Source organism: Anabrus simplex, chromosome 5, assembly GCF_040414725.1.
Source record: "Anabrus simplex isolate iqAnaSimp1 chromosome 5, ASM4041472v1, whole genome shotgun sequence".
Taxonomy (NCBI): Eukaryota; Metazoa; Arthropoda; class Insecta; order Orthoptera; family Tettigoniidae; genus Anabrus; species Anabrus simplex.
The window spans coordinates 399,221,773-399,245,511 of NC_090269.1; the positions used below are offsets into that span (position 1 = coordinate 399,221,773).

General features: G+C 39.3%; 1 protein-coding gene and 1 pseudogene across 1 annotated transcript in view; both read left to right on the forward strand.

Moving 5' to 3' along the window:
* LOC136875003 (suppressor of lurcher protein 1) overlaps window positions 1–23,739 on the forward strand; it is a 1,553,195-nt gene that overhangs the window by 508,183 nt on the left and 1,021,273 nt on the right. The window lies entirely within an intron of this gene.
* LOC136875151 (U2 spliceosomal RNA) lies at window positions 734–915 on the forward strand (annotated as a pseudogene).

The window sequence follows — 23,739 nt, forward strand, 5'->3', positions numbered from 1 at the left end:
CAACGGAGTGAGATATCGGTTTTTTTCTTCAAATTATATATCAGAATGACCAACCCTCTAATGCTTAAATGCCCGGCTCACGTTATTTCCGACCACCCTGTGTGAAACATGTTCTGAATTTTATTGACGATACAAATTCCTTCAGGGTGGTGCAATAGTATGAAAATGAAAATGGGATGGAATGAAACCCTCATCTAGCGGGAAGGACAAAAATTTTGCCTGTCGCACTCCTCTGGGGCAATGATTAATGAATGACAGATGAAATGAAATGTTACTGGACAGTGTTGCTGGAATGAAATACGACAGGGAAAACCGGAGTACCCAGAGAAAAACCTGTCCCGCCTCCGCTTTGTTCGGCACAAATCTCACAGAGAGTGACCGGGATTTGAACCAGGGAACCCAGCGGTGAGAGCCAGGCACGCTGCCGCCTGAGCAACGGAGGCTCTTGCAATAATATAATAAACGAAATTCAATTTTAATACCAGCAATATTTTTAATATATATAGTTGGACTATCTGGAAACGCACCAGCTTACACTTATTGTATACTTTTATATTGTAAATTAAAAATTATTGTAAGTGATTGAAAGTATTCAATAAAAAATGCCCTGAAGATGGTTTTCCGTGGTTTCCCATTTTCACACCAGGCAAATGCTGGGGCTGTACCTTAATTAAGGCCACGGCCGATTCCTTCCAACTCCTAGGCCTTTCCCATCCCATCGTCGCCATAAGACCTATCTGTGTCGGTGCGACGTAAAACCCCTAGCAAAAAAAAATGTTCTTATCAGATTAATATCTAATACGTCGTGCATCGCACGACCAGTGTATTAAACTTACTTTTGGAAATCGACGGAGTGCTAGGGGCTTGCTCCATCTCTGTATTGTAGTTTCTTTTTAACTAGGATTTGTACCCGTTCTTCGCACGGGAATTTGCAGTGGGTTACGTGTTTCCTTCAGGAATGTACGCGAAGTAATATGCCTCTATTCACACTTTTCTATAAGTTGTTTTACGTCGCACCGATACAGGTAGGTCTTATGGCGACGATGGGACAGGACAGGAAAGGGCTAGGCGTGGGAAGGAAGCAGCTATGGCCTTAATTATGGTACATCCCCAGCATTTGTCAGGTGTGAACTTAGAAAGCACGGAAAACCACTTTCAGGGCTGCCGATAGTGGATTTCGAACCCACTATCTCCAACGAAAGCTCTTGACAGTAACATGAAATGTGATGAAGCTGAACATAGTGGAGTGAGAAAGAGGGTGATTTCCCTATTTATTGTACGGTACAGTTCCTGATAGGAGGTTATGCGAAATCCTCCGTGGTTCTCATATTGCATATTGTATCTCTGACCACAGGCGGGGCGCATTGACCTTGATGATACCTCCTTTTGATATCTGCCCTAGCGAGAATAGGAATGTGGCTCTGTAGTTTTCCCGTTATCCACCTCGAAGTGACATGCACGACAATGTCCCACGGGACTTGGATTCAAAATTATTTTTTTCGTAATCATCTTCGTTATCATGCGTCGTACGATAAATACGTACATGGCTTAAAGTAACGGAAATAACATATTCTGTTATATACAGTCCTTTGTTAAGTCTAATGTTAACAAAAATAATTGTGAATAATCATCCTATGATAACCATGGTATCATATGCACCTGATAATTCAGTCCTGAGTGAGTAGATTCCAAATACATAGTCCAGCAGTCTTTCAATTTAAGGAATATACGAACAGATAGGTAACCAGACAGACAGACAGACAGACAGACAGACAGACAGACAGACAGACAGACAGACAGACAGACAGACAGACAGACAGACAGACAGACAGACAGACAGACAGACAGACAGACAGACAGACAGACGGACGGACAAACCAACGGACGGATGGACAGACAAGAAAGAGAAAATTCTACTTCATGATTCCTCGGTGTTCAGTTACATTAGGTGGGGTTAATTTTCAAGCCGAGCTAAATATCATGCATACTCTCATTTTCTCCTAGTATGGATCCTGTAGGTCTGCGATGGTGTCCGTCACAGGCGGCAAACCGTGAACCCCGTAGAAAACATAATTTTCTGCGTAAATTTAAATGTAAACGAAATTATGTACATAATTATTAAAAATAAAGGGGCCTTTCACATATGGTCTGCCTGTTTTACATATGATATATAGTGCAAGAGAAAATCGAAAAGTCTCTACCGGTCTTCCTACAAATGCCCACTGTATTAAGTGATTTTTAAATTATATGCATGTTGAAACCTGTTCTGGACGAGTAGACTCTAAATGTGAAGTTTGGTCGAGATGTAATCAAGAGCGTCAGAGAAAATTGAACATTAAAAACCTCCCCTGGTCTTCCTATAAACCCCCAGTCTATTCAGTGATTTTTAAATTATATACACATCGAAACCCGCTCCTGGATGGTTATACTCTAAATATGAAGTTTGGCCGAGATATAATCAATAGTGTAAGAAAAACTTGGAAATAATTATATTTGTCTTCATATAAACCCAAATCTATTCAGTGATTTTCAAAGAATATGCCTATTGAAATCTGCTTCTGGATGAGAAGACTCTAAATATGAAGATTGGTCAAGATCCATTTAGCCGGTTACCCGTGATGGTGGAACAAACATACAAACAGACACGAAAGATAAAAACTACTAATACGACCTTGAATTAGTATAAATATATCCAAATTTGGAGAAATAAATGCCATTACAGACAACGGACCCCGTAGAATTTTGTTTATAATATATATTTCACTAGCTGGTGTACCCGTGCTTCGCTACGTAATTCTACATTGTATACAGAATTGTAGGTTAGGTAGTGTACACGTTGTGAGCAAGACTGTATTAAATTACATACCTCTTAACGTTACCCTAGAAACGCGACGGGGAAATCACCAAACGTCCTCATATGACGACTGGGTTAGGGAATTTTGATTGTAATGCCTGCTTGCCTACCATCAGTCACAATCAGGTTGGGGAGTTTTCCTTATAATGGCAGACAAACACTCTCCACCTGCCTTTTTACATCGTCAGAAAGAGTGTCTTAGTGGTTTTTCCAACTGAAATGAACATAGGTCATTACAATGACGTCCGTAGGAATGGCGCGAATAAAAGCAATGCTTTCATACGAAATTCTCAATCAAATGAAAAACCACACATTTTCTCACTTTTAACGAACAGTACTACGTTGCTGATCTAACAGTCCAAAGTTCCAGAGCTGGAAGACGCAGACAGCCGTGGTCAGTGAACATACTTTTTTTCTTTTTTTTCGGCGGAGGGGGGAATGTCGACCAGTGGAGAGTCCCAGGGCACAATCTATGCCCTTTTACTAATCTGTTTCCCTAGGAGGCAAACTTTTCCTCCAATCCAGAGGAGAAACCCCCTCCTTCTGCTAATGTGGAATAAAATGAATGTAGAATTTAATAAAAGTGAAGAGGAAGAAGCTTTTCTTAAGAAACGGCTCTTTTCAAGGTTGAATTTTGAGTTATTTAGTGTATTGAAGTGCTATAATTTGGAATAGGCCTAAACTGTAATTCTAGACCAGGCCATACTACTAATAATAATAATACTACTAGTACTACTACTACTAAGCCTCTGCCTTAAGATTGAACACTGCTCATTCAAAACAGCGCGTCAGAGTACGGGTCGAATAGCTGGAATACTATGATTAACCAGTGTGTTACGTACCACCAGTATCAGAAAATGTATGAAGCAGAGGAATGACATGCAGTTGAAGAAAGTGTTCTAACTCCCCGGCTATTTCCCGACAGTATTCAGTCAGGCTCTTTTAGTCGGTACGCAGCAGTAATCCCATCTTTCGGAGTTGAGTGACAGAACATCACAACAAACAATGGCCAATGTATTGTTATTGTTGATCCATGTTGTAACTATTTTGATGATAATAATAAATAAAATCATGAATAAAAATATATAAATAAAATTACTGAAAAACTTAATAAAATTAATAAGCATAATTAACCGAAATGTCCGTAGTATGGGCGCCAGAGTTCACCAGAATGGATCCCTCGAATTTAGATAAGAGCATGATAAACTGTATATCCCAGGGCGTGTACATAATGCTGCGTACTGGTACATCTGCTGCAGGCCTTACCTAACCTCCTGAAAACGACTAATTAGGTAGGAACTGCACCTAGGTTCGTCAATAACACTGATTCTAAAATAGCTAACTGTATTCTGAACAAATTCCGTGCATGAGCACCTCATCAACATACAACATTATACATATAATACACACATAAAATATTGCTGGAAGACTCCACATTTACAACAACAACAACAATAATAATGAAAATCGTGGGAAAACGAAAGCGAGAACTAAGCTACCATTTGTAGATGGTCCGATGAACAATGTACATGTATGAAGATAAATACCCTTCATTGTCTCTTTATCAATTCGACTTACCGATTCTCATAATCGGCAGTTATCACACCACACAGATACTGTACCTTGTACTACTGTGTTCACATTGTTGTAAAGATATATACACACGTCTGTCGATCCTCAACATAAATTATGGAAAGTCTAAGATAGCTTTCACCAACATATAATGCTAGGCCGCCACAAGTGCTACAATACTTAATGCGCAAGCACTCTCCACAATCAGCCACTTTCCACGAACATAACAAGACTACGCTCCACGAACGTTTGAAGTCCAGTCCATTGCAGCCGTGTCACTCCAGTAACGTGTATCAGCACCACTTCCTTCCCGTACAGTGTGCCAGTTGTCGTTCCTTCATACAGTGTCACTGGTTGTAGTTATCTTCCTTCTCGTTCCTTTACAATCACCTCTACAATCACCCTTACAATGTTTCTCATAATGTCTTGGTTGCCGCCATATGATCAACCTTTATAGACATCAACATCCCCCTCCTCTCAGATGATACGTCTGGATTGGTGCTTGCCAGCCAATCATGAGTAAACCTCTTCTTTCTCCCAAGTTATAAACAAATACTCGGGAGTTTTACATGAATCATCAAATTTCCCTGGTACAACAACAAGCTCATCTCATCAGGCTGGGATATATACATGACTCATACGAACTTTCCGACGACCACAACAAATACTGGGGTAGCCACATGACTAATCCAAATTACCAGAGTTATTAAAGCAATGTTTTCCCACTCGTGCAAAACAAATTACTCATACCTACATATGTGGATATCTTCCAGCTTACCAATATAAATGGCAAAATATACAAATGAAATACTGATAATAATAATAATAATAATAATAATAATAATAATAATAATAATAATAATAATAATAAATCGAATACTGACAATAATATCTCTAACTTCTACATATAATTCGGGGGTGTGATATATGTACTATCACAATGTTATGTGCTTTAGGTATTGTAGGCCTTCACATTTAGTTTTCTTCTGACTTTGCAGTACCACTCTTATCATAGTCCGTACCGTAAAACTGAATACAACATAAATGGTCGGAAATTCTCTATAACTTCTGTTAAGTAGTACTTTACGATAGGACCAATAACATAGGAATTTAAGAATAAAATTGCATACGCCTTCCCATAAACTACAATTTCAGAGTGAATAAAATTGTTTTCAGCTTAGACTGTAGTTTCTTATTCCCCGACTCTATATACCGATTTTCATTAAATTCACGTGGCTCGGCGTTGATATGGGCTTAGCAACAAAAATACAAATTCATGAATATCTGTATTATCATAGCCGGTACGCTAAAATGTATAAGATATAAATGATCGGAAATTGAATTCTATATAACTTTAGTTACCGTATGTAGTATTTATCGATAGGACCACTAATAATATAAATATTTGAGAATTAAATGTTAGTCCTTCCCTAAACTACCATTTCGCTCAGCGTGAATAAAATGATTTATAGCCTAGATTTTAGTGGCTCATTCCCCGACTTTACATACCGACTTTCATTAAATTCTCTTCATCCGTTTTCTCGCGATACGTGTACATACATACATACATACATACATACATACATACATACATACATACATACATACATACATACATACATACATACATACATACATACAGACAGACAGACAGACAGACAGACAGACAGAAATTACGGAGAAGTAAAAAGTGCATTTCCTTGTTACTGTTGACATGACCGGTACAGAAATAAAATTCTTTTCAAATTCTGAGCAATGTACAAACAAAACTCTTATTTTATATATATAGTTGATAATCATTATTTTAAAAGCATTTACTCAGACAAGGTTTTCACGATCGGAATGGAGAAAAGAATGCTTTTCTTTATAATATTCCAAACTCATGTGTAGCTCAGCAGTATCTGTTGTATATTCAGGAGATGGGTCTCTATATAGAGGAAGGACCAGAGAAGTAAGGCAGAGTTTGTACATTACTATGATATGTTCTGAACAAAGTGGGTTGGGAGGGCTGGCGGTAGAACATGAAACACGAAGAATATGGCAGAGCACACAAAACGGGAAGAATGGAGCTCGCCTGGCACGTTCATTTAGCTTGGGGAGGAACATGTCGGTATTGTAACCGAGAGAATACTGTAGGAAAATTAAACCTCTTCATCATTATAAATCTTGTCCTGTTGGAACCTACATGAACACTGGCAAGCTGTCTACAAGGGGAAGCCTGGAAGTTTAGAACTTTCACCTTATGAAAAAGTCCCGACTTTATTTTGAACGACCTTGGCAACCTACAACATTAACGTGCAGAGGCTACATCGTTGGTTTGTTCTGTGGTCACGAAAAATATTCGCGTTTTCTGAAATTACCGGTGGTGTTGGCCGTGTGGTTAGGGGCGTGCTGTTCTGAGCTTGCATTTGAAAGAGAGTGGGTTCGAAACCGATTATCGGTAGCCCTGAGAATGCTTTTCCGTAGTTTCTCATTTTTTAAACTTTTTTTACAATTTGCTTTACGTCGCACCGACACAGACAGGTCGTACGACGACGATGGGACAGGGAATGTCTGGGAGTGGGAAGGAAGCGACCGTGGCCTTAATTACGGTACAGCGCCAGCATTTTCATTTTTGGAAAATGGGAAACGATGGAAGTGCACTCACGTTTAACAACAGTGTATAGATGCTTCAATTTTGCCCCTTAAGATAGAAGCCTTTAGTTGTGTTTCTCGTCAGTTGAAATGCCATTTCGATTAATTAATTAATTATTTTATTTATTTATTCATTTATTTATTTATTTATTTATTTATTTATTTATTTATTTATTTATTTATTTATTTATTTATTTTCCAGCCAAGTGTAGAGTTGGTAGACTACTGTAGATTCCAGCTTGTCATGCTCTTTATTATGCCTTTGCTGACAGGACCTAGTGTTTACAGTGCACTATTTCTAGTATAGGCTAGAGCAATATTGTTACTTTAATAGATCTGTCTCTGTCTTATCCTTGGCTTTGACAATATGAAAGTGACTGAGGTATGAGCGATGCTAGTAATGCCAATCCTTACGCAGCCAGTCCCTGCTATGAATGGTGTGAAAATGTAGCTCATAGGGTCGGTTGGTGTAAGCATCTCAGTGGGCTTGGCAGACTGATATGTAATAGCAACTCTGGCTCGATGAGGAAAGCAACGGGAAACTACCTCACTCCTCATTTCCCTAGTACGCCTCTTCAGTGATGCCTAGGCCATCTATGACAACTAATGGCAGAGCTGTTGAGGATCCCACCAGCGGAATCGCTGACGGACTGACATACATGCATGCCTGTTCTTTATCATCCAAAAAGGAGTGTTCTGGGAAGTTAGTCCAACCTCCATTTATTAGCATGTCGGTGGGAGGGGCTGAAGAACTACCTGGATACGCAGTGTTGAGACGTGACTGCATTACTGGAGGCTAGGGTACACATGCCACGGAGGCAGAGATTATTACACGGCGTTGACACAAACACACACATCACGCCCACACGCGCGTGGATACTGACCGCATAGGTGCTAGCCTCTAATTGAAACGCCTTTAATCACTGCTGCAAACTATTCATCCCTAGAGCTGTGGCTTACAGATGTTTGTTTTGACGTGAAATTGAGACGAAAATAGGGTACACCTTAGAATGTTATAAAAACATAAACTACGCACTGTAGAGTCAAGTTGTGTATACACATACGTAGGGAAAGAGTTTATCAGTCCGTCAATAGGAACCGTTCTTGAAAATATTGAAGTTCCTGACCGTTGTCGCCAATAACGGCTCTGGAATATACTCTTGTTCATGACCGTCCGTCAGTAAGAACGGTTCTTGAAAATATTGAAGTTCATGACTTTCCGCCAATAAGAACGGTTCTATGAATTTGACGGTCCCTAGTAGGAAGAGTGTATCTCAAAACTCACTGTTTAGAGAATGGCACTTTTAATGTTTGTGCATTTCTCAAAACTACTTAGTGCTCTCTTTACAATTTATTGTTGATGTTGACCAGAAAGACAACAATATATATATTTGTATCTATTTTAAGTATTGATTACAGAACTACATGACATAAAATAATCAGATTCTGAATGATTTAAAATATCAACATTGTATGTTGAGTTACAATAATAATGCTTGTAAAATATACAAGAATCGACGATCATTTATGTATGTTTCATTGTTCATTGCGTACGAGTGCTGCAACGGGGTCCAGTCAACCTCGGGAGGTCATGTGAGTAGAGGGCAGTTCGATTCCCACCTCAGCCATCCTCGAAGTGGTTTTCCGTAGTTTCCCAATTCCCCTCCAGGCAAATACCGGGATGGTACGTAACTAAAGGCCACGGCCGTTTAATTCCCTCTTCCTTGTTTACCGCTTCCGATCTTCCCATCCTCCCACAAGGCCTCTGTTCACCATAGCAGGTGAGGCCGCCTGAGCGAGGTACTAGTCCTCCTTCCCAGTGGTATCCCACGACCTAAAGTCTCACGGTGCACGTCCCTGCCCTTGAGGTGGTAAAGGTGGGATCCCTCGCTAAATCCGAGGGACATAGCAACCCTGGAGGGAAAACGGATTACGGGATTAAGAAAGAAAGAAAGAAAGAAAGAAAGAAAGAAAAAACGATAATTACAATTGAATACAAATACCTCATGATATTATACAAATAATATGCCTTGGATATTTTTTTTGCAAGTTGATTTACGTCGCACTGACACAGATAGGTCTTACTGCGACGATGGGACAGGAAAGGACTAGGAGTGGGAAGGAAGCGGCCGTGGCCTTAGTGAAGGTACAGCCGCAGCATTTGCCTTGTGTGAAAATGGGAAACCACGAGAAACCACCTTCAGGGCTGCCGACATTGGGGTTCGAACCCACTATCTCCCGAATACTGGATATTGGACGCACTTAAGCGACAGCAGCTATCGAGCTGGGATGGATCACGACTACTTGTAAATATGGCTTCAAATAGTCAATGCGAATTGAGTGGTTCGCGATATATAGTGAGTGTCAGTTGCGCGGAAGATGTACTAGAAAATGGCAATGGTATTGATTTCAGCTTTGGTGATAGGCTAAATAAGCAGTAGTGTCGCCAAGATCGGCCGTTGAGGGGCGGAGGGTAGGGTTTATAATTGCAAAATGTTTGTGCGTGCGTGGTGCGCACATGCATGACTGTCATTGTAAGGACAAGTAAATCACGTTGATATTCAGATTACATTACCGGTACATTGCAAAATCTTGCATTAAAATACAGAACAAGAAAACTATGATTACAATGAATAGTTTTACGGCAAATGGTATGTTCAGTTTACAATCTCAAACCCAAATTCTGAGGCTTCTTAAAACACAGATTCAAGAGAGGTGTTGGTTTTACAATTTTGTCTCTTTGAATATCCATATGAGCCAACACTTTGAGTCGACTTTCACTTCTTTATTGTCAGTTTGTGTTTATTTCATTTTGTAAAAATTCCATGGGGTGGTTTCTAACCCTCAGTAACGCCCATCCTCCCTTGGCTACGCCCCTGTAAGAGAGAGATATTTCATCACCTTGATTCCATATGCAGACAAGGAAAAATATGCTAGCCGGCGATTTGTATTGTGTCAGAAAACAGGAAAGATGTAAGAACAATGTGCATTGTGCTTCAACTATACTCGACATGTAACGGTAGGATACAATCACTTTTGTTTTTGTCTTTTTTTTTTGTGTGTTTCAAGAAAATTGGTTTTCCAAACCATTCAATAATTTGTGATAAATATACATCCATAACGTGCGGCTGGCATTTGCTGCTGCACGACAATTTATCACCTATACCGGGGAACGGGTTAATCGTATAGAGTAACGACTGCAAGTGAAATGTATACAAGCAATGACTCTGTAACTCAGTCAAATATTATTTCCTATATTTAAAAGCTAAGGAAAAAAATGTTCATATTATCTATATATTAAAAAAAAATTGAAAACTAAAGTCAGTCAGTCCGGCCATTCTATCCGGTCGATTTCTTTCATTTTTAATTTAACTGAAAGGTATTTGTGCACAGATTTGTAATCAGGTACTATAAAACACTTAACTTCCACCTTCCTCAAATTATGTGATTTTTTTCAATTTTTTGTCTCTTTTAAGCAATCATATCTTTGGTTCTAATTGAGGTACGGAGTTCATTTTGACCTAAGAACACTCAGTGGATCAAGCTGTTTCATTTCAGCTGTTAACTATTCAAATTGGTTGATTCTGAGGAAAGTTATGAGTGCACATTCAATTTGACGTCTCATTTCTTCAACATTTTTTCTCACTGAAGCAATCATACCTTTCGTTCTAATTGAGGTACGCAGTTCGTTTTCATCTACAAAACACTCAGTGGACCAAGCGCTTTCTTTTGTGGTAATAACTACTTAAATTGGTAGATTCTGAGAAAAGTTATGAGTACATTTGTCTCCATGACGAAGATCTTTGAAGGACTTTGTAACAGTTCGGCGCGTAGTGTTGTTCCAAGGAACGTTTAATTCAATTTCTTTGTGATGTACTTTCAAGTGCTTTATTGAAATAATATTACATTGTATTACCACAGTAGATCATGTGCTTTATTCCATTAACTCGGAACTTTGCAAATACATCCGTGAGGATAGTAACGAACAACACCATACATTGCGGGCGGAGCCAGCGGGAAACTGCTAGTTATTATAATTATTATAATTATTATAATTATTATTATTATTATTATTATTATTATTATTATTATTCCTAAACTACTTATTTGTTTTTGACGACATTGAGTGCCATTTGCACCATTTTCCTTGTGCGCAAACTAAAATCTCTCATCGTTTCACTTACAGTACGCCTAAACATTGTAAAGAGGAGGAAGCATTACACACTCCTTTATTACTAATTTTCAGACCTTCGTCGCCATAAGACCTATCTGTGTCGGTGCGACGTAAGCCCCTAGCAAAAAGAAAAAAAAAAAAATTTCAGACCATCACCTGTGAAACGGCGCCAAAACAAGAATTAATGATTCTTCTTCTTCTTTTTCTACCGCTTTTCCCACACATGTGGGGTCGCGGGTGCGAACTGCGCCGCACATGTGGATTTGCCTCTGTTTTACGGCTGGTTGCCCTTCCTGACGCCAATCCTATACGAAGGAATGTAATCACTTGCGTGTTGTTTTGGTGGTTGGTAGTGTGGTATTTTGTCTGACTATGATGAGGAGAGTGTTGGGACGGACATATACACCCAGTCCCCGAGCCAGAAGAATTAAGCAGAAGCGATAAAAATCCCCGACGCGCCCGGGAATCGAACGCGAGACCCTATGAACCGAAGGTCAGTACGCTGACCATTCAGCCAACGAGTTGGACAGAATAATGATTCTTATGTTTTATCAATGCAGGAAACATGATAAAACAAACCTACCAGTTGGATTTGAAATTTCGACAATGTTACACAACAAAGAAAAGTGTTATAATTGTAACTCAAGATGCAATGTTAATACCAGTAATAGAGCAGCTATGGACAAAAAGTAAAGGCGAAATTGTTCCATTTATGGAATGTTCGCTCTGTCCCATTGCTTCTGAAAATAAGAGTAGTAGGTCTATTCAATATGATATTTTCAGTTTTCCTCTATGGAGCCGAGACGTTGATACTTCTGCTACAGACCTAAAGAAAATCGATTTTTTTAAAGTGTGGTGCTGGAGAAGACTGTTGCGCATACCTTGGACAGCATTTCGCACAATGTATTATGTTTATGCACTGCTTATGTTTTTCATTTTGTATGTAACGTTTTCATTATGACTTTTTTAAATTCTCTTTTAATTTTATGCTCCGGATTTCTTTTTATCTTGTTTTTATTTGTTGAGATTTGGTTTCATTCTTGTTTATATGCTCTCCACGTTATTTAGGTTAGTTACCGTATCCTTGATTTTATAATAGATTAGTAATTTTTGTGTGATGTGACCGTTCACCATCATGCCGTGGACATGTTAGGAGGTCAGGCTAATTATATATGCCGTTTTCCGCAACATACTGTGACATATAATGCAGTAGTTAGCATTCTGTATGTCGAACCGGGGTATGATTCGCGATACGCCAGCCCGAAGGGAGCAGTTTTCTGCGCTGTAACAAGAGAAGGATAGCGCAGTATTGCTAAACCTTGAAACCGCGCTCTCTTTCCGAGCGAGCGAGAAGGGAAGATAACGCTACGCATGGAGATGGAGTTTATTGGAGACTGGGCCGAATTAAGGTGTGTTAACCTTTGAAAAATAAATGCCCACTATAAATTCAACACCGCATTCATTAGTACCACTTCAGCATAATTTACGAAAAAGAGGAAGAAGAAGAATAATTCTATATGAAATAATTTTTCTAAATTTATAAATCAGGTCCCATTCGAACCAATGTATTTTATGCTGACTGTCAATGCATATAAATACAATACTTCAATAATGGATCAGTAATGACGCCTACCATACAGTAGTACGCAGATGAAAGGTGACTACTGAAATCTGACAACATGTGGGAAAAAGTGGGAGATATTGCATGATGAAACATGACGCGTGATTTTCCAAAAGGACGCTTTGGAAATTATGAATGACCTACCGATCGCTTTGGTTTCACATATGTTCAGTAGAAAGTAGAGGTCATAAGCTTTAATTCGACTGTTATCACGTCGTTCAAAGACTCCGATTACCGGACCGTCATTTTCAACAGGGACGTAATTCATCTCCCCCCTGACCATTTTTCGGAGGCTATAAGTATAGCTAGGATCCAGATACTGTATCTCATTCTCATCCGTGTAGCTGCAGTGGTAACACGTTACCTTGTTGTCGTCTGTGTAGTTGCAGCTCAACATATTAGAAGTGGACCTGGATAACAGTGTACCAAGTGTTGTGCCATTGAAGAAACACATCAATGTGATGTAAATATTTTTACGGAATAAGCCGTGTGGTACAAGTTAATGTACATAATTGCCGAATAGAAGCCTTAATTTGGCATTTTAACATCACAATCGTTGAAGATAGTCAGTTATGACTTATGGTGCAATCACCAACGGAGGGCAAACGCTTCAGGTTATTTGGCGTGGTGAGACAGTTAATTAATATACAAGGGTTAATTATCACCGCTCCTGAGCATTTAAGAACGAGTGACATTTAGCAAAAATTAAATAACTGTTCTTGACAAATTAATATTCGCATCCTCCAGGGACATTCGTTGTGATAGTCTGTGTGACGGTCAGAGAATGAACAGTGATTTTTACAAACTTATCACTACTTGCGTTAATCTATTTCAACTTAAGAGTGGATCTTGTTACAAGTAGGCTCCCTTTTTGAAAGTGCATAAAACAGTATTTGATAACTCATTCTCCATTTTTCTGTATGTTTGTGAGTGGTCGTTGAACCCAAGACTCGGAGCCTACAAGAGTCGCGCCTGAGTGCCTGCGATCAGCTTTACAGGGAACGTCCAGAAATTCAACTGAGAAGACAACAGTTCGAGTCATGAATCGTCGTATGAAGAGGAACCAAGGACTACCAGGAACAAGAATATTCATCATGTTCGTGTAAAGATCTATGATGTACCCTAGATGACAGCAAGCCTTACTCACCATGTGTTAAGTACATGCTTTTATATACCTTAAACACGAGAGATGCATGCCAGTAATAATTTTATTTTGTAAATATTATAATGTCATAATTAAACATTAAAAATGTAGGGAACATTATGCGCGCATGACTGGGAAAGATTTATTATTATTAGTTAGGATCATCAAGTGATTTTTAAGATAATCATTGATATTTAACAAAATTCATTTGCATGAATTATTATATAGACTCCAAAGTTCTTAGCTTATATGAACTATCTTTGGGAAGAACGGCAAGTTAGCTAGACTTATATTTCTTCGTCTGGTAAAGATCTTCAGAGCAGTTTGGATATAAATTATACGTTTGTGATTCAGGTATTTGTAAACCCGGATAATGTTAGATAATCATTAGAGTTGATCCAAACCGAGGTATAATTAATTTATAATTATATATATGAAAATGTGAGAATTAAATAGCCTGAAATAATGGAGTCTTCTCTGTGAATTAAATGAACGGATTGAGATACGGTGGCATGATATGAGAGGGCGAAGCAGTAACATGTTGTGTTGTTGGAGTGGTAAGGAATATTAAATAATTATAGCTGATGTGAGGTATTGAATTGGGCTGAATATAAAGCCAAATAACGAGTAATAAGAAATAATGGCTTTCAAGTGAGTGCATACTTGACAATAAGCCGAGACGATATGTAAGGAAAATGAAAGAAAGAGTGAAGGACGATTTATGGGGTCAGCAGCCTAGGGCTAGTTACGCAGCTGTTATAGTGATTGACAAGTTTATGGGCGGTCGACTGTAGACCGAGCGAACCCTTGCAGTTCCTAGCAAAGCGATGTTAACGGGCCAAGCTCTATTCATCACCAGAGTAGTCTCAATCCCATTCTAATTATACGTTGCGAGTAACACGGATAATTTCCTGATTTTGTGAAGGATAGATCCCTTCTCATGCTAGGTATTAAATTAGCCTCTGATTCGAGTTCAAAAATTTTTACCTTGGAAGCCAAAGCCTGTTGGTTCGAATGATGCTGGAGCGAGGATATAACCAGATATTATGGCTTCGTTAAGCCATATCTTCAAGATGTGTTGTATAAATATATTTGATATTTTTATATGTATGTTTCTGTGTGTTTTATTATTTCCTATGGTTCTATGGTGATGGGTTCGATTCCAGCTTTGGCTGATTTTCTTTGAATATATAATTTGTTAGGTAAACCCAGGATACGCACATATATGTTCAGCGTGTATGTTCATCGTAAGTGTTCAATGTAAATATACATTTGTCGTGGTCAAATGGATCACATGTTCGATACTCGGCAATGCAATCTCGTGTGTATAACAGATGTGCTTATATTGTGTTATAATTTTTTTCTTTCTCTTTCCAAATCATGACCAGTAAATAAAGGAAACCTGGTTCTCACCCAGGAGGCTCGAGTTCGATCCCCGGTACCGGAACCATATTTAATATCCATTTGTGACGAGAGTTTAATAAATAAAGGATACCATTCAATATCCATTTTTATAAATAAATAAACTCATATATCAGTGTATGTTGATCGAGTGAATTGATGTACGCCAAGAACTAATTATGCCAGGACAATTTCAAGAAAAGAAGGCATATAATGTATATAATTGTGTCAGTTTAATTGTTTTCTTTTGCTCATATGTTGAGATAGAACATTGTTTGTGAGGTTCACATCAGTATAAATAAAATGTTTAGAATATATACTTGAACGGAGATTCTTCTCATTTAACAAATATTAGCATATTCCTCTCATATTATAGAATCCTACTTTCATTATTTTAGATAGTGCCTATTTTATTTCTTTATCGAACATTCCATTACCCGTATTGCTCTCCGAATTCAGCCGGTGATACTATGAAAGTAGGGAGGATGAGACATCAAGCCTGGTAAGTGACTTCTGGCGGTTCTCATCCAAATGTTCCATCTGTACATCTGTCTGTAAAACCAAATTAAGAAATATTGCCCTAATTATACTCAAGGTAGGCCTCATTTTGTTGCCCGATTAATGGGGCCAGTTTCATTTTTGTCAGGGCTGGTTCATACTTAGTTTTGGTGCGACGACATATGCCCTAACGGTTACAGTATATATCCTTAAATTGTAATTTACGTGGTTAAGTGTAAGAGAGGGCCATGAACTGTATCTTCGCCACTGCTAAAGTGAAATAAAGAAAATAAATGTAAAAATAATGTATGTGCAGTATATCTATGTGGTTTGTTGAGGACATCCCCAAGAGTTAAGTTGTAATATGTCACTGAAGATCCACTTTCTTCACTCATATCTTGACTTCAGTCCAAAACAATTGTGACGAGCAGTGAGAGCATTTCAATCAAGACATTTGAGTGACTGAAGGGAAGTACAATTGACTACAACTAAAATGTTTTCATTCCTCCCCTGAAGGGGGAGGCGGGCCACCTAGAAGGTGACGCCGTCTCTCAGGCCAGGAGATGTGCGGAGAAGGTGAGCGGGTTGGTGGCCGTAGCCTGTACTAGGAACTGTCCCGGCATTCGTCTTAGTGCAAGAGAATGGAAAACCATTCTCAGGAGAGCCGACGGTTGGAAACAGTAGATGAGAAACTAAGAGCTAATAAGTTAAACGTGTTGTAATGTTATATACATGTTCCTTGACTCCTATTTACTTTGAGTATTAGATTACCAGGAGTTGGCCGTGCTGTGAGCTTGCATCCGGGAGATAGTAGGTTCGATTCCCACTGTTGACAGCACTGAAGATGTTATTCCGTGGTTTCCCTTTTTCACAACGGGCAAATGCTGGGGTTGTATCTTGATTAAGACCACGGCCGCTTCCTTCCCAATCCTAGGTCTTTCTTATGCCTTCGTAGCCGTAAGACCTATCTCATCGGTGCGACTTAAAGCCACTAACAAAAAAAATATATTTCGTACTATGACGCTATTGCCTTCTTTCCGTACTCAAAATGTTACTTTACAGTACTCTTTTATTAGAAATTGTTTCTGATTGGTTGAATTCCGCGTCGTGCTTAAGTAAACATGGATAGTAAGAGATATCATGAATCAAGGAGCACCGAAACTAACCTTGTTGAATTGTTTTTCCGCCTGACTGCAGCACCCTGGTTCCGTACTCGTGTACAGTATACAGTAAATGGCGTCTCTGCGTTCTCAGCTCAAGGAATTTGCCGCCATCACAACACTGAATAACGTATAGTTTAATGCGTTTCCAACAGATAAATATCTTATGGCCTAGGAATGGGAAGAAATTTCATTTTATTTTATTTTGCTATTTTGCTTTGCATCGCACCAACATAGATAGGTCTTATGGCGACGATGCGACCGGAAAGGAAGGAAGTGGCCGTAGCCTTATTTAAGGTACATCCCCAGCATTTGCCTGGTGTGAAGATGGGAAACCATACAAGACCATCTTCAGGGCTGCCGACAGTGGGGCTTGAGCCCACTATCTCCTGGATGCAAGTTCACAGCTGCGCGCTTCTAAACGTACGGCCAACTCGCCCGGTGAAATAGTAATATCGCATATATCACAGTATATCTTAAAGTTCATATTACCTTCCCTAATCAAGGACCAGAGGACCATGTTTACGACTCTGGTAGCTTAGTGGACTATTCACTGCTTCAAATGAAATGTAATAATTATGTTTTATAACAACATAATTCCATGTACACACATGTAATATATTTTATAGCAAGAGCAGAACAACCAAAGGAGAATACGTCAATCCATGGATCGAACTTAGACGATTGGTGTCGTGACGAATCAAAATTAGCTATAATTAAATTATGTTGCCATTGGTGCTTTCACTGCCCGTACTTATAGACATGATACTGTATAGGCTTTTGGGCTTTTGCCCTGTCAAGAAAATAAACTTAAATTGCTTTACGTTTCGTAGAGAACTGTGCTCTGCGTCATCAGAAGAAAATCTCGACTGTCCACAAGAAAGGCTTCTTAAACAATGACTTTTTTTGTATTAGACATTATAGTATAAGTGGAAATGGTACGTTCGTTCGTCAACAGATCGCTCCCCGGACGTGGCACAGCGCTAGCTTTCGAAGCGGAAGCTGACCGAACAACCGGAATCAGTTTAAGGTGGTCACATAACATGTGTACGTAACATATGGCATTGACAGGTACACATGTTATGTGACCATCTTAGACTGATTCTGATGGTTCGGTAATCTTCCGCTTCGAGCGCTCGCGCTGTGCCACCTCCGGGGAGCCATCTGGTGACGAACGAACGTACCATTTCCACTTCTGTTATAACGTCTAAATTTCAGAGAAGTCATTATTTTAGGAGCCTTTCTCATGGACAGTCGAGATTTTCTTCTGATGACGCAGAGCACAGTTCTCTGTGAAACGTAAAGAATTTCACCGTATTTTCTTGACACGGCATAAGCCCGAAATCCTATACAGTATCATGTCTATAATTAAAATAATTTATTTACCCCCTGTGGATGGGGGACGCAGACAAATAATAACCCACGGTATCCCCTGCCTGTTTGAGAGGCGACTAAAAGGGTCGACCAAGGGACGATTGAATTAGAACCATGAAACTACTTTTGATTCGTACAATCACGCGGGGAACACCATGGGTTGCCTGAACTTGCGAGTAGTACCACCATATTAAGTACGAAATAGGTTTGTGATTAGTAGCAGCAGAGAGTGGTTCCCCTGTGGTTTTCCAGTACCCGTGCGTCGTACCCACGTGAGCAACACCGCGGGTCTGGGCATTGCTTGTGAGTTGTACCACTATATGAGCGACACCGTGGGTCTGCGTTGCCTGTGATTAGTACCCACTATGTGAGGGACACCGCGGGGCCCGTGGGGTCGGCACCCGTGGCTAGTACACCTAGGTGAGGAAACTCATCGTTTTGCGTCGGCTATGAGTGGCGCCATTATGTGGGAAACACCATAGGGCTGCGTTCCCTGTACGAAGTACAATACTTGTGAGTAGTACCATCTTGTGTGGAACACCGTGAGTCTTCGCTACTTTTGATTAGTACCCCAACATGACAAATAACATGGTTCTACTTTACTAGCGATAAGTACCATTTTGAGGGGCCTTAGACCTGGATTTTGAACCCCTTTAGACATCAAGCATACTCGATTCAAGGTTGCGCTTTATAAGTGGTCCCTTGGTCAGTAACACTACTATAGATGATCTTTTTTTGCGTTGGGTCCACTGTTTTTGTTTTTTGGTTTTTTTTTACTGTCCATCCATTCATTATTCATGACATTTTTCTTATTTTGGTCAGTGGATGATTTTGAACTTTTTTTTGTACATTTCGTACCATTAGGGGCCGATGATCTCGATGTTGGGCCCCTTTGAACAAAATCATATATTCACCGCAGTATGAAGTAAAATATTGTACGCATCACTCACTAAAGAAAGTGATAATTTTACGTTGCTCGTTTCGGATCACCGGGATGAGTGGCTCAGACCGTTGAGGCGCTGGCCTTCTGACCCCAACTTGGCAGGTTCGACCCTTGCTCAGTCCGGTTGTATTTCAAGGTTCACAAATACGTGAGCCTCGTGTTGTTAGATTTACTGGCACTTAAATGAACACCTGCGGGACAAAATTCCGGCACCTCCGCGTCTCCAAAAGCTGTAAAAGTAGTTAGTGGGACGTAAAGAAGTAACATTATTATTATTATTATTATTATTATTATTATTATTATTATTATTGCTATCATGTTTCGAAGTTCTGGACGTAAACATCTCACTCGTAACGTAAAATGTCACTTTCCGTGGCTGTAGTAAATAAATACTCTTTTAATAACTTTTATTGCAGCCAAATAACAGAAAGTACAGGAAGGATGCATTAATATCGCACACTTGCACCTTGTTTTACATAATGTTCAATTGATTTTGTTCTTTTGCTGCAGAGTTCACACGTATGTCCACATACTTTATATTCACACGTCCTTGTTTGGTCATGATAAGATGCGTTTGTACCAATAATATGGTGAAAACCACGTGCTGCCAATCTGGTAAACACGTGCCTTATCTGACAGTTGGATGTCCTGCAGGTATATCATCTCTCTTTTTTTTTTTTTTTTTTTTTTTTTTCGAGTGATATTAGTAGTTTTTTCTGAGGCTCTACTGTAGGGTGGAGGCAAAAGTGTTCTCAGGTCTTCAACGAGGAATGATTCTCGTGCGAGACTTTGATACTCGGATTGTTCTTTTGATGTATAACGCTTTTACGCTTTCTAGTGCCGACAGGTTCCTTCCTGTGAGGTGTGGTCGTATGATTTCTATCCCATCCACTAGTATGGCATGACTTTAGTTCTGAATAGCGCTATTGCTCTCTCTAAGTTGAGGATTCTGAAATAACTACTCTTTTGCTAGAGGTTTAAGGTTGCGTTAATGCCTTTAAAGCTTTAGTTTATGTAAGGATGGGAGGAATCACTTGCGGGCATAAATAAAGATCAGCTTCTGCACCAGCCCATGGACCTCCATCTGCAGGCCTACTAACTGTATAATGCTACTTCTTAGACAAATCGCTAGGTATTTCTATTAACAATTATTGTTAACAGACTCTTGATGTTGCTTCTTAGTGATTAGAATGAAATGGTAAATATATGTAAAAATTACGTACCTTACTCCTTCTTATGGACACATTTTACAACTTGAGATATCCTACGTGCATTCTTCTTCTTAATCGTATTGCCTGTGATTAGTACCACTGTAGGAGGAACACCATGGTTTTGCTTTACCAGTGATAACTATTATGTGGGGCCGGTGACCTGGATTTTGGGCCCCTGTGAGCAACAAGCTTCATCTCAGAAAATAAGGAAGTGCGATTTGTATCCACGACTGTTTTCGATTCGTGGTCATTTTTTCATCACCATTCGTTTTAGATTCCAGCCACTGAATATATTTTGAAGTGTTAATTATCGTGTCATTTCGCTGTGCCTCGTACCATTAGGGGCTGATGGCCTAGCTGTCAGGCCCCTTTAAATGATGAACATCATCAACGTCGTCATTTTATTCGTCACGAGTGGGTCACGCAGAACCAAGCGTTACAAACATTTTTTTCGCTTTTTCTTTTAGCCCAGTATTCCTTCATACGTAGCTAATGGGTGTGTTTTCGTTTCAGGGACCATACATGTTGGTTAGTTATTCTCTTATTATCCCCTAAACCCCGTGTGAGAGTGATTTTTCTGATTTTATCTCGGTCCATTTCCTTCAGGTCCGTTTGTACCAATTTGATCTGGTGATTTTTATTCTTCAAGAATGTGTAAATTTTGTGAATCAGTCAGTTTGATCCCATACTTTCTAAGTATCTCTAATTTTGGAGATTATTTTATATTTTCCGCAGTTGATTTTGAAAAATCTTCTCCAATTTTGATTCTCGGTCCTAGGATTTTTCTTATTACTTTACGTTCTTTCACTTCTAATTATCCTTTTAGTGTTTTGTTTTGGAGATTGAGAGTTTCTGATGCGTAGAGACGTTCGGTTTTAGTTACTCTAGTATAGTGTCAGATCTGTAGTTCCAAGACAGACATTTAATGTAGTTTTTGTTAACTGAAATGCAGTCTCCATTGTCTGGAGTCGCGATTCAATAGATTTCTATTCAATACAATTTTCAGTAATCCACTAACCTAAATATTTAAATTATTCCACTCGAGGGACATGGTAGGAGCCAATTTGGACTTCAGATTGGCCAGTTCTGATGTCTGTCATAAATGTTGTTTGGTTGTTCCTTCAGGAGTTCAAGTTGGTTTTGTGCATCGGGGATGTCTTAGGCAATTAGTGCCACATCATCTTCACACGTTTAACAGTACAATTCTATGCCTTTATGTTCGGTGTATTGGTGTATCTCTTTTCACCATTAACTTACAACTTTTTCAAGCGCACAATTAAAGAGTAATGAGGATAATCTCCTTGCCGTACTCCTGTGTCTATCGGAAATTCTTTGCTCAATTCTCCCATAAATTTTACGTTCAACTAGGTCCCTATTAGTATTCCTTTATTTGTTGTCATTAGATCTAGCCCAAATTCTGTTAGTATTTCGAAAAGGGATTCTCGGTATATGTTGTCATATGCTTTTTCAGGTCGACAAATCTGATGATATAATTCTTGTTTGACGTTCTGCGGAAATATTTCATCGAGTTTTTCAGGTTAATAATACGTTCTCGCATGATCGTCCTTTTCTGAATCCACCTAGGTATTCGCCAATGTCTGAATCCAGTTGAGTTTCTGCACGGTTAAGGAGGGCTTAGGATAGAATTTTGTAAGTTATGGAGACTAAAGAAATTCCACGATAGTTGTTAGGGACCATCTTGTTTCTATTTTTGTTTACTGGATATATGATCGCAGTCTTCCAGTCTGTGGGGATACTTTCGGTTTGCCAGATTTCTTCTATAATTTCTTTGAGTTTTGTTATGAGATCTTTTTCATTATTCTGCAACGGTTTGGTCATCCCCTGACGCTTTGCTATTTTTCAGTGATTAAATTATCTCCTTTCTTTACTGTACGTTCGGCGATTTGCAGTCTGGGTTTTGTTGTTTGAGGTGGAACTCAAATTTTTCATGGGACCTTCCACAAGTGAGCAATTTAGAAATGTATTTCACAAGAATGTTACAGTTTTCAATATTGCTATAGGAAAATTCCCCGTGTTCATTTTATAATTGAAGTGATGGGGTGGTTGAGGATTTGTTAGTCAATTTCTGTTTACATTTACTGTAGTGGTTTCGAGAATTGTGTTTCTTAAGGTCATCTCCTATTTCTTGTAATGTTTTGTCTTCATGTTGTTACGGAATTGTTCTTATCGATTTTGCGACCGTCTTGCGTGGTCTTGCATGGACTTCCTATTTTTGTTGCAAGACCAATTCTGCCACGGCTGTTGTCTGAGTTTTATGGGTTCATAACACTCGGCTGCCGACCATGGCTTTTTTGTGTTCTTGTTTGTGGTACTGCGTGTTCTGCTCCTTTAATAAGTCCTTCTTGGAGCTGTTGCCAATTTTGTGGTTTTAATTTTTGTGTTTCTACATGTATTAATTAACAAGTCCTTAATTAAGTTCAATCTTGTATCTCGTTAATGTTCTTGTGGTGTTATCCTTATGCCATTAAAACAGGATATTACTAAGCTGTTACGATCCGTTGCAAGGTACCATACAGTGCAGTGTTTATACCTGCTCTAAAACTGTTATCCGCTCAATCAACCGCGCTATGTTATTGGCTCTAACATGCTACGAGTATAAACATAACTAGGCTACAGGACGATATTCTCAATAAACCTCCGTAATACTCAAGCAAGTATACACTATAATAATGGAAATAAGCATTTGCTTGGATTATGTTCTGTTCTTTTTTGAACGGGCGAGTTGCTCGTGTGGATAGGACCGCACGGCTGGAACTTGCATCCGGGAGATAGTGGGTTCGAATCCCACTATCGGCAGCCCTGAAGATGGTTTTCCGTGGTTTCCCATTTTCACACCAGGCAAATGCTGGATCTGTACCTTAATTAACGTCACGACCGCTTCATTCCAACTCCTAGACCTTTCCTACCCCGTTGTCGCCATAAGACCTATCTGTGTCGGTGCGGCGTAAAGTCATTAGCAAAAAAACCATTTTCAGGGCTGCCGGCAGTAGGGTTCGAACCTACTATCTCCCGAATACTGGATACTGGCCGCAATTAAGCGACTGCAGCTATCGAGCTCGGTACTTTTATATTGCAATATAAACATTTTTGTAAATGATTGGAAATATTCAATGTATTATACAATAGGAGTGC